Raw genomic sequence first — 16,603 nt, 5'->3', positions numbered from 1 at the left:
GCACAGACACGGGGCGCAGAGCTCCTGAGCACAGACACGGGGGCGCAGAGCTCCTGAGCACAGACACGGGGGCGCAGAGCTCCTGAGCACAGACACGGGGTGCGCAGAGCTCCTGAGCACAGACACGGGGGCGCAGAGCTCCTGAGCACAGACACGGGGGGCTCTGAGCAGACACTGGGGCGCAGGTCCTGAGCACAGACACGGGGGCGCAGAGCTCTGGCACAGACACGGGGGCGCAGAGCTCCTGAGCACAGACACGGGGGCGCAGAGCTCCTGAGCACAGACACGGGGGCGCAGAGCTCCTGAGCACAGACACGGGGGCGCAGAGCTGCGGGTGCAGAGCTCCTGAGCACAGACATAGGGACACAGAGCTGCGGGTGCAGAGCTCCTGAGCACAGACATAGGGACGCAGAGCTGCGGGTGCAGAGCTCCTGAGCACAGACACGGGGGCGCAGAGCTGCGGGTGCAGAGCTCCTGAGCACAGACACGGGGGCGCAGAGCTCCTGAGCACAGGCACGGGGGCGCAGAGCTCCTGAGCACAGGCACGGGGGCGCAGAGCTCCTGAGCACAGACACGGGGGCGCAGAGCTCCTGAGCACAGACACGGGGGCGCAGAGCTCCTGAGCACAGACACGGGGTCGCAGAGCTCCTGGGCACAGACACGGGGGCGCAGAGCTCCTGAGCACAGACCCGGGGGCGCAGAGCTCCTGAGCACAGACACGGGGGCGCAGAGCTCCTGAGCACAGACACGGGGGCGCAGAGCTCCTGAGCACAGACATAGGGACACAGAGCTGCGGGTGCAGAGCTCCTGAGCACAGACATAGGGACACAGAGCTGCGGGTGCAGAGCTCCTGAGCACAGACACGGGGGCGCAGAGCTGCGGGTGCAGAGCTCCTGAGCACAGACATAGGGACACAGAGCTGCGGGTGCAGAGCTCCTGAGCACAGACATGGGGACACAGAGCTGCGGGTGCAGAGATCTTGAGCACAGACATGGAGACGCAGGGCACTACTGCATTGGATGCTGGCTATTACCTGCAGCTCACCAAGAATGATACCAGACGTGAAGCCACTATAGGCATATATTGTAAGGGCAGAATAAATGGTGATGGCTGCGGCTACCTACTCCCTGGAGCAGCTACAACCAGAATGATCTCCCTATGTCATGTGATTGACCTGCACGGCCTGTTGCCCTCAGATTACTCAGATACCTCACCTTCTCCCTGAAGTGCCAGGACCCTCCGATGACCACAGCGTGAGCTTGGAAGTCCTGCACGGCAATGTGTCCCGTACCACACATGAGGAGCTGAGGAACAAGACAGCAGCTGTAACCGAGCCACAAAACACATCAACACTAGAAAGGCTATCGGGAGGGGGACGCAAAGGTGTGCAGTGCTCTGTGTGCAGAGATACATAAGGGGGAGGTGCAGTGCTCTGTGTGCAGGGATACATAAGGGGGGGGGGGGTGCAGTGCTCTGTGTGCAGAGATACATAAGGGGGAGGTGCAGTGCTCTGTGTGCAGGGATACATAAGGGGGGGGGTGCAGTGCTCTGTGTGCAGAGATACATAAGGGGGAGGTGCAGTGCTCTGTGTGCAGGGATACATAAGGGGGGGGGTGCAGTGCTCTGTGTGCAGAGATACATAAGGGGGGGTGCAGTGCTCTGTGTGCAGGGATACATAAGGGGGAGGTGAAGTGCTCTGTGTGCAGGGATACATAAGGGGAGGTGCAGTGCTCTGTGTGCAGGGATACATAAGGGGGAGGTGCAGTGCTTTGTGTGCAGGGGTGCAGTGCTCTGTGTGCAGGGATACATAAGGGGAAGGTGCAGTGCTCTGTGTGCAGGGATACATAAGGGGGAGGTGCAGTGCTCTGTGTGCAGGGATACATAAGGGGGAGGTGCAGTGCTCTGTGTGCAGGGGATACATAAGGGGGAGGTGCAGTGCTCTGTGTGCAGGGATACATAGGGGGAGGTGCAGTGCTCTGTGTGCCGGGATACATAAGGGGGAGGTGCAGTGCTCTGTGTGCAGGGATACATAAGGGGGAGGTGCAGTGCTCTGTGTGCCGGGATACATAAGGGGGAGGTGCAGTGCTCTGTGTGCAGGGATACATAAGGGGGAGGTGCAGTGCTCTGTGTGCAGGGATACATAAGGGGGAGGTGCAGTGCTCTGTGTGCAGGGATACATAAGGGGGAGGTGCAGTGCTCTGTGTGCAGGGATACATAAGGGGGAGGTGCAGTGCTCTGTGTGCAGGGATACATAAGGGGGAGGTGCAGTGCTCTGTGTGCAGGGATACATAATGGCGCTCACCTCTAATTCATTCTCATCAAATATTCCGAGTAGATTATCAGGTATCAGCTCATTCAGGCCTGAAATGCAAAAAGCTCAGATATTAGCGTCGGCCACCACACACAGACACACACACACACACACACAGACACACACACACACACAGACACACACACAGACACACACACAAACACACACACAGACACACAGACACACACACAGACACACACACACACACACACAGACACACAAACACAGACACACAAACACACACAGACACACAAACAGACACAGTCACACACAGACACAGACACACAGACACACACACACAGACACACACAGACACACACAGACACACACAGACACACACAGACACACACAGACACACACAGACACACACAGACACACACAGACACACACAGACACACACAGACACACACAGACACACACAGACACACACACAGACACACACACAGACACACACACACAGACACACACACACAGACACACACACACAGACACACACACACAGACACACACACACAGACACACACACACACACACACACACACACACGGCCACCACCCACACACCCACAGCCACCGCACCCCCACATGAGCGCACCCCCACCTCCGTACTCTCCTTGTGATCTCCTAACCTTTCAGGAAGTGCTCGACCTGCTCCCGCACCTGGGTACACAGCCGCTGCTGCGCAGGAGGTTCAGGTAATAGATCTTATTGTCATTGGTGACCGGAAATCTCAGAGCCCCCGGGGATCAGCTCCACCACCTGCAGGAGAGAGAAGGTACTGCAACATCCAGGCCCGGCGTGCTGCCTGCCATGTCATCTCTATGTAATGTACAGGGGGGGATGTGATGCCATCTCTATGTAATGTACAGGGGGGGGATGTGATGTCATCTCTATGTAATGTAGGGGGGGATGTGATGTCATCTCTATGTAATGTACAGGGGGGGATGTGATGTCATCTCTATGTAATGTACAGGGGGGGATGTGATGTCATCTCTATGTAATGTACAGGGGGGGGATGTGATGTCATCTCTATGTAATGTAGGGGGGATGTGATGTCATCTCTATGTAATGTAGGGGGCATGTGATGTCATCTGTATGTAATGTACAGGGGGGGCATGTGATGTCATCGCTATGTAATGTAGGGGGGGATGTGATGTCATCTCTATGTAATGTACAGGGGGGGATGTGATGTCATCTCTATGTAATGTAGGGGGGGATGTGATGTCATCTCTATGTAATGTAGGGGGCATGTGATGTCATCTGTATGTAATGTACAGGGGGGGGCATGTGATGTCATCTCTATGTAATGTAGGGGGGATGTGATGCCATCTCTATGTAATGTACAGGGCGGGCATGTGATGTCATCTCTATGTAATGTAGGGGGGGATGTGATGTCATCTCTATGTAATGTACAGGGGGGGATGTGATGTCATCTCTATGTAATGTACAGGGGGGCATGTGATGTCATCTCTATGTAATGTAGGGGGGGATGTGATGTCATCTCTATGTAATGTAGGGGGGGGATGTGATGTCATCTCTATGTAATGTAGGGGGGGCATGTGATGTCATCTCTATGTAATGTGGGGGGGGGGCATGTGATGTCATCTCTATATAATGTAGGGGGGATGTGATGTCATCTCTATGTAATGTAGGGGGGGCATGTGATGTCATCTCTATGTAATGTAGGGGGGATGTGATGTCATCTCTATGTAATGTAGGGGGGGATGTGATGTCATCTCTATGTAATGTACAGGGGGGGGGATGTGATGTCATCTCTATGTAATGTAGGGGGTGATGTGATGTCATCTCTATGTAATGTAGGGGGGGGATGTGATGTCATCTCTATGTAATGTAGGGGGGGATGTGATGTCATCTCTATGTAATGTAGGGGGGGGATGTGATGTCATCTCTATGTAATGTAGGGGGGGAATGTGATGTCATCTCTATGTAATGTACAGGGGGGGCATGTGATGTCATCTCTATGTAATGTAGGGGGGATGTGATGTCATCTCTATGTAATGTACAGGGGGGGATGTGATGTCATCTCTATGTAATGTACAGGGGGGGATGTGATGTCATCTCTATGTAATGTACAGGGGGGGGGATGTGATGTCATCTCTATGTAATGTACAGGGGGGGCATGTGATGTCATCTCTATGTAATGTAGGGGGGGGATGTGATGTCATCTCTATGTAATTGTACAGGGGGGGGGATGTGATGTCATCTCTATGTAATGTACAGGGGGGGGCATGTGATGTCATCTCTATGTAATGTAGGGGGGGATGTGATGTCATCTCTATGTAATGTACAGGGGGGGGATGTGATGTCATCTCTATGTAATGTGGGGGGGGGATGTGATGTCATCTCTATGTAATGTACAGGGGGGCATGTGATGTCATCTCTATGTAATGTAGGGGGGGGATGTGATGTCATGTCTATGTAATGTAGGGGGAAGGATGTGATGTCATCTGTATGTAATGTACAGGGGGGGGGATGTGATGTCATCTCTATGTAATGTACAGGGGGGGATGTGATGTCATCTCTATGTAACGTAGGGGGGGGGATGTGATGTCATCTCTATGTAATGTAGGGGGGGATGTGATGTCATCTCTATGTAATGTACAGGGGGGGGGATGTGATGTCATCTCTATGTAATGTAGGGGGATGTGATGTCATCTCTATGTAATGTAGGGGGGATGTGATGTCATCTCTATGTAATGTACAGGGGGGGATGTGATGTCATCTCTATGTAATGTAAGGGGGATGTGATGTCATCTCTATGTAATGTAGGGGGGGATGTGATGTCATCTCTATGTAATGTACAGGGGGCATGTGATGTCATCTCTATGTAATGTAGGGGGGGATGTGATGTCATCTCTATGTAATGTAGGGGGAAGGATGTGATGTCATCTGTATGTAATGTACAGGGGGGGGATGTGATGTCATCTCTATGTAATGTACAGGGGGGGATGTGATGTCATCTCTATGTAATGTACAGGGGGGGATGTGATGTCATCTCTATGTAATGTAGGGGGGGATGTGATGTCATCTCTATGTAATGTAGGGGGGGATGTGATGTCATCTCTATGTAATGTAGGGGGGGATGTGATGTCATCTCTATGTAATGTAGGGGGGGCATGTGATGTCATCTCTATGTAATGTACAGGGGGGATGTGATGTCATCTCTATGTAATGTACAGGGGGGGATGTGATGTCATCTCTATGTAATGTACAGGGGGGGATGTGATGTCATCTATGTAATGTAGGGGGGGATGTGATGTCATCTATGTAATGTAGGGGGGGATGTGATGTCATCTCTATGTAATGTACAGGGGGGGATGTGATGTCATCTCTATGTAATGTAGGGGGCATGTGATGTCATCTCTATGTAATGTAGGGGGGGCATGTGATGTCATCTCTATATAATGTAGGGGGGATGTGATGTCATCTCTATGTAATGTACAGGGGGGGATGTGATGTCATCTCTATGTAATGTACAGGGGGGCATGTGATGTCATCTCTATGTAATGTAGGGGGGATGTGATGTCATCTCTATGTAATGTAGGGGGGGGGATGTGATGTCATCTCTATGTAATGTAGGGGGGGCATGTGATGTCATCTCTATGTAATGTAGGGGGGGATGTGATGTCATCTCTATGTAATGTGGGGGGGATGTGATGTCATCTCTATGTAATGTACAGGGGGGGGATGTGATGTCATCTGTATGTAATGTAGGGGGGGATGTGATGTCATCTCTATGTAATGTAGGGGGGGATGTGATGTCATCTCTATGTAATGTACGGGGGGGGGGATGTGATGTCATCTCTATGTAATGTACAGGGGGGGGATGTGATGTCATCTCTATGTAATGTAGGGGGGGATGTGATGTCATCTCTATGTAATGTACAGGGGGGGCATGTGATGTCATCTCTATGTAATGTACAGGGGGGGGTGTGATGTCATCTCTATGTAATGTAGGGGAGGATGTGATGTCATCTCTATGTAATGTACAGGGGGGATGTGATGTCATCTCTATGTAATGTAAGGGGGATGTGATGTCATCTCTATGTAATGTAAGGGGGATGTGATGTCATCTCTATGTAATGTAGGGGGGATGTGATGTCATCTCTATGTAATGTACAGGGGGGGATGTGATGTCATCTCTATGTAATGTGGGGGGGGGGGATGTGATGTCATCTCTATGTAATGTACAGGGGGGATGTGATGTCATCTCTATGTAATGTACAGGGGGGGGATGTGATGTCATCTCTATGTAATGTGGGGGGGGGATGTGATGTCATCTCTATGTAATGTACAGGGGGGCATGTGATGTCATCTCTATGTAATGTAGGGGGGGATGTGATGTCATCTCTATGTAATGTAGGGGGGGATGTGATGTCATTTCTATGTAATGTAGGGGGGATGTGATGTCATCTCTATGTAATGTAGGGGGGATGTGATGTCATCTCTATGTAATGTAGGGGGGGATGTGATGTCATTTCTATGTAATGTAGGGGGCATGTGATGTCATCTCTATGTAATGTAGGGGGGGGCATGTGATGTCATCTCTATGTAATGTAGGGGGGGGATGTGATGTCATCTCTATGTAATGTGGGGGGGATGTGATGTCATCTCTATGTAATGTACAGGGGGGGGATGTGATGTCATCTCTATGTAATGTAGGGGGGATGTGATGTCATTTCTATGTAATGTAGGGGGCATGTGATGTCATCTCTATGTAATGTGGGGGGGATGTGATGTCATCTCTATGTAATGTACAGGGGGGGATGTGATGTCATCTCTATGTAATGTACAGGGGGGGGATGTGATGTCATCTCTATGTAATGTACAGGGGGGGGATGTGATGTCATCTCTATGTAATGTACGGGGGGGGATGTGATGTCATCTCTATGTAATGTAGGGGGGATGTGATGTCATCTCTATGTAATGTACAGGGGGGGATGTGATGTCATCTCTATGTAATGTAAGGGGGATGTGATGTCATCTCTATGTAATGTATAGGGGGGGGGATGTGATGTCATCTCTATGTAATGTACAGGGGGGGCATGTGATGTCATCTCTATGTAATGTACAGGGGGGGATGTGATGTCATCTCTATGTAATGTACAGGGCGGGCATGTGATGTCATCTCTATGTAATGTAGGGGGGGATGTGATGTCATCTCTATGTAATGTAGGGGGGGGGATGTGATGTCATCTCTATGTAATGTAGGGGGGATGTGATGTCATCTCTATGTAATGTACAGGGGGGGATGTGATGTCATCTCTATGTAATGTACAGGGGGGGATGTGATGTCATCTCTATGTAATGTAGGGGGGGGATGTGATGTCATCTCTATGTAATGTACAGGGGGGGGATGTGATGTCATCTCTATGTAATGTACAGGGGGGGCATGTGATGTCATCTCTATGTAATGTACAGGGGGGGGATGTGATGTCATCTCTATGTAATGTAGGGGGGGGATGTGATGTCATCTCTATGTATTGTAGGGGGGGATGTGATGTCATCTCTATGTATTGTAGGGGGGGATGTGATGTCATCTCTATGTAATGTAGGGGGGGATGTGATGTCATCTCTATGTAATGTACAGGGGGGGATGTGATGTCATCTCTATGTAATGTAGGGGGGGGATGTGATGTCATCTCTATGTAATGTAGGGGGGGATGTGATGTCATCTCTATGTAATGTAGGGGGGATGTGATGTCATCTCTATGTAATGTAGGGGGGATGTGATGTCATCTCTATGTAATGTACAGGGGGGGATGTGATGTCATCTCTATGTAATGTACAGGGGGGGGATGTGATGTCATCTCTATGTAATGTGGGGGGGGGGGATGTGATGTCATCTCTATGTAATGTACAGGGGGGGCATGTGATGTCATCTCTATGTAATGTAGGGGGGGGATGTGATGTCATCTCTATGTAATGTACAGGGGGGATGTGATGTCATCTCTATGTAATGTACAGGGGGGATGTGATGTCATCTCTATGTAATGTAGGGGGGGGAATGTGATGTCATCTCTATGTAATGTGGGGGGGATGTGATGTCATCTCTATGTAATGTACAGGGGGGGGATGTGATGTCATCTCTATGTAATGTACAGGGGGGGGATGTGATGTCATCTCTATGTAACGTAGGGGGGGGATGTGATGTCATCTCTGTGTAATGTAGGGGGGGGATGTGATGTCATCTCTATGTAATGTACAGGGGGGGGATGTGATGTCATCTCTATGTAATGTAGGGGGGATGTGATGTCATCTCTATGTAATGTACAGGGGGGATGTGATGTCATCTCTATGTAATGTTAGGGGGGGATGTGATGTCATCTCTATGTAATGTACAGGGGGGCATGTGATGTCATGTCTATGTAATGTAGGGGGGGGGGGATGTGATGTCATCTCTATGTAATGTACAGGGGGGGATGTGATGTCATCTCTATGTAATGTACGGGGGGGATGTGATGTCATCTCTATGTAATGTACAGGGGGGGGATGTGATGTCATCTCTATGTAATGTACAGGGGGGGGATGTGATGTCATCTCTATGTAATGTAAGGGGGATGTGATGTCATCTCTATGTAATGTAGGGGGGGATGTGATGTCATCTCTATGTAATGTAGGGGGGGGATGTGATGTCATCTCTATGTAATGTACAGGGGGGGCATGTGATGTCATCTCTATGTAATGTAGGGGGGATGTGTATGTAATGTAGGGGGGATGTGATGTCATCTCTATGTAATGTACAGGGGGGGATGTGATGTCATCTCTATGTAATGTAGGGGGGGGATGTGATGTCATCTCTATGTAATGTAGGGGGGGATGTGATGTCATCTGTATGTAATGTACAGGGGGGGGATGTGATGTCATCTCTATGTAATGTACAGGGGGGGCATGTGATGTCATCTCTATGTAATGTAGGGGGGATGTGTATGTAATGTAGGGGGGGGTGTGATGTCATCTCTATGTAATGTACAGGGGGGGCATGTGATGTCATCTCTATGTAATGTAGGGGGGATGTGATGTCATCTCTATGTAATGTAGGGGGGATGTGATGTCATCTCTATGTAATGTAGGGGGGGGGATGTGATGTCATCTCTATGTAATGTACAGGGGGGATGTGATGTCATCTCTATGTAATGTAGGGGGGATGTGATGTCATCTCTATGTAATGTAGGGGGGGGATGTGATGTCATCTCTATGTAATGTACAGGGGGGCATGTGATGTAATCTCTATGTAATGTAGGGGGGGATGTGATGTCATCTCTATGTAATGTAGGGGGGGGGGATGTGATGTCATCTGTATGTAATGTACAGGGGGGGGATGTGATGTCATCTCTATGTAATGTACAGGGGGGATGTGATGTCATCTCTATGTAATGTAGGGGGGGATGTGATGTCATCTCTATGTAATGTAGGGGGGGGATGTGATGTCATCTCTATGTAATGTACAGGGGGGGGATGTGATGTCATCTCTATGTAATGTACAGGGGGGGATGTGATGTCATCTCTATGTAAGTGTACAGGGGGGGATGTGATGTCATCTCTATGTAATGTAGGGGGGGATGTGATGTCATCTCTATGTAATGTAGGGGGGGATGTGATGTCATCTCTATGTAATGTACAGGGGGGATGTGATGTCATCTCTATGTAATGTGGGGGGGATGTGATGTCATCTCTATGTAATGTACAGGGGGGGGATGTGATGTCATCTCTATGTAATGTAGGGGGGGGGATGTGATGTCATCTCTATGTAATGTACAGGGGGGGATGTGATGTCATCTCTATGTAATGTAGGGGGGGATGTGATGTCATCTCTATGTAATGTACAAGGGGGGGGGATGTGATGTCATCTCTATGTAATGTAGGGGGGGATGTGATGTCATCTCTATGTAATGTAGGGGGCATGTGATGTCATCTCTATGTAATGTAGGGGGGATGTGATGTCATCTCTATGTAATGTAGGGGGGGATGTGATGTCATCTCTATGTAATGTAGGGGGGGGGATGTGATGTCATCTCTATGTAATGTAGGGGGGGATGTGATGTCATCTCTATGTAATGTACAGGGGGGGGCATGTGATGTCATCTCTATGTAATGTAGGGGGGATGTGATGTCATCTCTATGTAATGTACAGGGGGGGGCATGTGATGTCATCTCTATGTAATGTAGGGGGGGATGTGATGTCATCTCTATGTAATGTAGGGGGGGGGGGCATGTGATGTCATCTCTATGTAATGTAGGGGGGGATGTGATGTCATCTCTATGTAATGTAGGGGGATGTGATGTCATCTCTATGTAATGTAGGGGGGGGGATGTGATGTCATCTCTATGTAATGTAGGGGGGGATGTGATGTCATTTCTATGTAATGTAGGGGGGATGTGATGTCATCTCTATGTAATGTAGGAGGGGGATGTGATGTCATCCCTATGTAATGTAGGGGGGGGGATGTGATGTCATCTCTATGTAATGTAGGGGGGGATGTGATGTCATCTCTATGTAATGTAGGGGGGGGGGCATTACCTTCTCCAGGTGACCCCCACGTCCATACTTCTCTTCAGCAAACACCAGGTCGGCTTCGGACACATCATGGGACAATATGTAGAGAACCTTGGACTGGAAGTAATCCGGGTCATCAGTCTCAAAATACTAGAAAGGAAAAGATGCAGATGGTGAGTGTGTATATACTGTATACTAGTGACCTTCCCACATTATATATAGTAAAGACTGGCTGATGGGGCCGAGGTTTGGTTGTCCGGCCGTTGTTGTGTATAATTGCTTCCCCTCTTCTATCCTCCTCCTCAGAAGAATACTATTATATGGTCTCATATCTAAAGACCGAACACGACAAGACCCCCATTCACTATGACAGTAACTTACCACATAATGCTAGGCCCTGTGTGTGTATATATATATATATATATATATATATATATATATATATATATATATAAGAAGGGGTCCGTGGAGCCTCAGTTACGAGTCTCAGAACACGGGAATAGCCAGATATCCCTCTCTCCAGAGAAGGAAGCCCATTGCCAAGGGGCGCCTCCTAGTGGGGAGAGCACCAAACCACCCTGATACATAGTCCCTCAGGTCCTCACTCTATTACCAGCTTTAGGACCTAAATAGGGAAACACCAGGGTGGCCCCTGTGAGTCACAGTCTAACTCTGTGGCGGGTATAACGACATAAGACAAGGGTTACCAAGGCCGGGCATCCATTCACAGACTGCTGCCCCGGGGTATTTGCCCCTCGTCAGTGTGGGGCAGGATTCTGGCTACTGGGGGGCAATGAAAATTAGACCAGTGTTATATACAGAGCCTGGTTATATATAACATTGGCAGTGTTATATACAGAGCCTGGTTATACACAACATTGGCAGTGTTATATACAGAGCCTGGTTATATACAACATTGGCAGTGTTATATACAGAGCCTGGTTATATACAACATTGGCAGTGTTATATACAGAGCCTGGTTATATACAACATTGGCAGTGTTATATACAGAGCCTGGTTATATACAACATTGGCAGTGTTATATACAGCCTGGTTATATACAACATTGGCAGTGTTATATACAACATTGGCAGTGTTATATACAGAGCCTGGTTATATACAACATTGGCAGTGTTATATACAGCCTGGTTATATACAACATTGGCAGTGTTATATACAGCCTGGTTATATACAACATTGGCAGTGTTATATACAGCCTGGTTATATACAACATTGGCAGTGTTATATACAGCCTGGTTATATACAACATAGGCAGTGTTATATACAGCCTGGTTATATACAACATTGGCAGTGTTATATACAGCCTGGTTATATACAACATTGGCAGTGTTATATACAGCCTGGTTATATATAACATTGGCAGTGTTATATACAGCCTGGTTATATACAACATAGGCAGTGTTATATACAGCCTGGTTATATACAACATTGGTAGTGTTATATACAGCCTGGTTATATACAACATTGGCAGTGTTATATACAGCCTGGTTATATACAACATTGGCAGTGTTATATACAGCCTGGTTATATACAACATGAAATCAGAAGGCCCATTATGCAAATAAACAAACTTAATCTATATCATAAAAATCAAAGTCTGTCTGTCTGTCTGTCCTTCTGTCTGTCTGTCTGTCCTTCCGTCTGTCCGTCCTCTATAGACTTCCAAACGCCTGAACCGTTTGACCCCAAATTTGGCCCACAGATACATTGGGTGCCCGGGAAGGTTATTGCGAAGGTCCCGTCCCCGCCAGATGTACAGGAGGGGAGGGGGAGGGGAAAGAGAGGCGCCCCATAGAGATGAATGGGAAAATCTCCTCACTGCAAACACAGGTGATATAATTAGCTGCAGCAGACACGGCAGTTGGAGCCTTAGCAACCAATAGGATTACTGCTTTCATTTTCACAGGGAGCAATGGTTGCTAGGGAAGCTGCCTCACAACATCCACAGTAATAACTGGTAGACCCCCTACTCCAACTATACAGTACAGGTATACAGGACCCCCTACTCCATCTATACAGTACAGGTATACAGGACCCCCTACTCCATCTATACAGTACATGTATATACAGGGCCCCCTACTCCATCTATACAGTACATGTATATACAGCACCCCCTACTCCATCTATACAGTACATGTATATACAGGGCCCCCTACTCCATCTATACAGTACATGTATACAGGACCCCCTACTCCATCTATAAAGTACATGTATATACAGGACCCCCTACTCCATCTATACAGTACATGTATACAGGACCCCCTACTCCATCTATACAGTACATGTATACAAGACCCCCTACTCCATCTATACAGTACATGTATACAGGACCCCCTACTCCATCTATACAGTACAGGTATACAGGACCCCTACTCCATCTATACAGTACATGTATATACAGGGCCCCTACTCCATCTATACAGTACATGTATATCAAGACCCCCCTACTCCATCTATACAGTACATGTATACAGGACCCCCTACTCCATCTATACAGTACATGTATACAGGACCCCCTACTCCATCTATACAGTACATGTATACAGGGCCCCCTACTCCATCTATACAGTACATGTATATACAGGACCCCCTACTCCATCTATACAGTACATGTATACAGGACCCCCTACTCCATCTATACAGTACATGTATACAGGACCCCCCTACTCCAACTATACAGTACAGGTATACAGGACCCCCTACTCCATCTATACAGTACATGTATATACAGGGCCCCCTACTCCATCTATACAGTACATGTATATACAGGACCCCCTACTCCATCTATACAGTACATGTATATACAGGGCCCCCTACTCCATCCATACAGTACATGTATATACAGGGCCCCCTACTCCATCTATACATTACATGTATATACAGGGCCCCCTACTCCATCTATACAATACATGTATATACAGGACCCCCTACTCCATCTATACAGTACATGTATATACAGGACCCCCCTACTCCATCTATACAGTACATGTATACAGGGCCCCCTACTCCATCTATACAGTACATGTATATACAGGGCCCTCTACTCCATCTATACAGTACATGTATATACAGGACCCCCTACTCCATCTATACAGTACATGTATATACAGGGCCCTCTACTCCATCTATACAGTACATGTATATACAGGACCCCCTACTCCCATCTATACAGTACATGTATATACAGGGCCCTCTACTCCATCTATACAGTACATGTATACAGGGCCCCCTACTCCATCTATACAGTACATGTATACAGGACCCCCTACTCCATCTATACAGTACATGTATCTACAGGACCCCCTACTCCATCTATACAGGACATGTATATACAGGACCCCCTACTCCATCTATACAGTACATGTATATACAGGACCCCCTACTCCATCTATACAGTACATGTATACAGGAACCCCCTACTCCATCTATACAGTACATATATATATACAGGGCCCCCTACCCATCTATACAGTACATGTATATACAGGGCCCCCTACTCATCTATACAGTACATGTATACAGGACCCCCTACTCCATCTATACAGTACATGTATACACAGGGCCCCCTACTCCATCCATACAGTACATGTATATACAGGGCCCTCTACTCCATCTATACAGTACATGTATATACAGGGCCCTCTACTCCATCTATACAGTACATGTATACAGGGCCCCCTACTCCATCTATACAGTACATGTATACAGGACCCCCTACTCCATCTATACAGTACATGTATATACAGGACCCCCTACTCCATCTATACAGGACATGTATATACAGGACCCCCTACTCCATCTATACAGTACATGTATATACAGGACCCCCTACTCCATCTATACAGTACATGTATATACAGGACCCCCTACTCCATCTATACAGTACATATATATATACAGGGCCCCCTACTCCAATCTATACAGTACATGTATATACAGGGCCCCTCTACTCCTATCTATACAGTCATGTAATACAGGACCCCCTACTCCATCTATACAGTACATGTATATACAGGGCCCCCTACTCCATTCTATACAGTACATGTATATACAGGACCCCCTCTACTCCATCTATACAGTACATGTATATACAGGGCCCTCTACTCCATCTATACAGTACCATGTTATACAGGGCCCCCTACTCCAATCTATACAGTACATGTTATACAGGACCCCCTACTCCTACTATACAGTACATGTATACAGGACCCCCTACTCCATCTATACAGTACATGTATACAGGACCCCCTACTCCATCTATACAGTACATGTATATCACAGGCCCCCTACTCCATCCATACAGTACATGTATATACAGGACCCCCTACTCCCTCTATACAGTACATATATATACAGGACCCCCTACTCCATCCATACAGTACATGTATATACAGGACCCCCTACTCCACTATATTACATGTATATACAGGGCCCCCTACTCCATCTATACAGTACATGTATATACAGGACCCCCTACTCCATCTATACATAACATGTATATACAGGGCCCCCTACTCCATCCATACAGTACATGTATACAGGCCCCCTACTCCATCTATACAGTACATGTATACAGGGCCCCCTACTCCATCTATACATGTATATACAGGAGCCCCTACTCCATCTATACAGTACATGTATACAGGACCCCCCTACTCCATCTATACAGTACAAGTATATACAGGGCCCCCTACTCCATCTATACAGTACATGTATATACAGGACCCCCTACTCCATCTATACAGTACATGTATATACAGTACCCCCTACTCCATCTATACAGTACATGTATATACAGGGAACTACAGGTATACCAAACTGTGACTGGGTAACACTGCCCCACCAGACCTGACCAATACCGCCATACTGTGCTGGATAACACTGTCATACCAGACCTGACCAATACCGCCATACTGTGACTGGATAACACTGTCATACCAGACCTGACCAATATCGCCATACTGTGACTGGATAAACACTGGTCATACAGACTGATCAATACCGGCAAACTGTGGACTTGGGTAACACCGCCACACCAGACCTGACCAATACCGCCACACTGTGACTGTACAACCATCATATCAGACCTGACCAATACTGCCATACTGTGACTGGATAACACCGCATACCAGACCTGACCAATACCACCATGCCGTGACTTGGATAATACACCCGCACACCAGACCTGACCAATACCGCCATACTGTGACTGGATAACACCGCCATACCAGACATGACCAATACAACCATACTGTGAATGGATAACACCGCCACACCAGACCTGACCAATACCGCTATACTGTGCTGGATAACACTGTCATATCAGACCTGACCAATACCGCCATACTGTGACTGGATAACACTGCCATACCAGACCTGACAATACCGCCATATGTGCTGGATAAACACTGTCATACCAGACCTGACCAATACCGCCATACTGTGACTGGATAACAACTGCCATACCAGACCTGACCAATACCGGCAACTGGACTGGTAACACCGCCACACAGACCTGACCAATACCGCCATACTGTGACTGGATAACACCATCATATCAGACCTGACCAAATACTGCCATACTGTGACTGGATAACACCGCTATACCAGACCTAACCAATACCGCCATACTGTGACTGGATAACACCGCCACACCAGACCTGACCAATACCGCCATACTGTGACTGGACTTAACACCACCATACCAGACCTGACCAATACCGCCATACCAGACCTGACCAATACCGCCATACT

General features: G+C 47.8%; 1 long non-coding RNA gene across 1 annotated transcript; it reads right to left on the bottom strand.

Annotated features, from left to right (window-relative positions):
* Positions 1–1,189: 1,189 nt before the first annotated feature.
* Positions 1,190–10,974, bottom strand: LOC138775827 (uncharacterized). The gene is made up of 4 exons (XR_011360658.1): positions 10,853–10,974; positions 2,940–3,069; positions 2,303–2,361; positions 1,190–1,304 (listed from the first exon to the last, which is right to left on the bottom strand). It is a non-coding gene; the product is annotated as an uncharacterized lncRNA (long non-coding RNA).
* Positions 10,975–16,603: the final 5,629 nt, after the last annotated feature.

This window comes from Dendropsophus ebraccatus, unplaced genomic scaffold, assembly GCF_027789765.1.
Source record: "Dendropsophus ebraccatus isolate aDenEbr1 unplaced genomic scaffold, aDenEbr1.pat pat_scaffold_2144_ctg1, whole genome shotgun sequence".
Classification (NCBI taxonomy): Eukaryota; Metazoa; Chordata; class Amphibia; order Anura; family Hylidae; genus Dendropsophus; species Dendropsophus ebraccatus.
The sequence above is the reverse complement of the archived record's forward strand: the minus strand, read 5'-3'. Positions and strand labels throughout refer to the sequence as shown.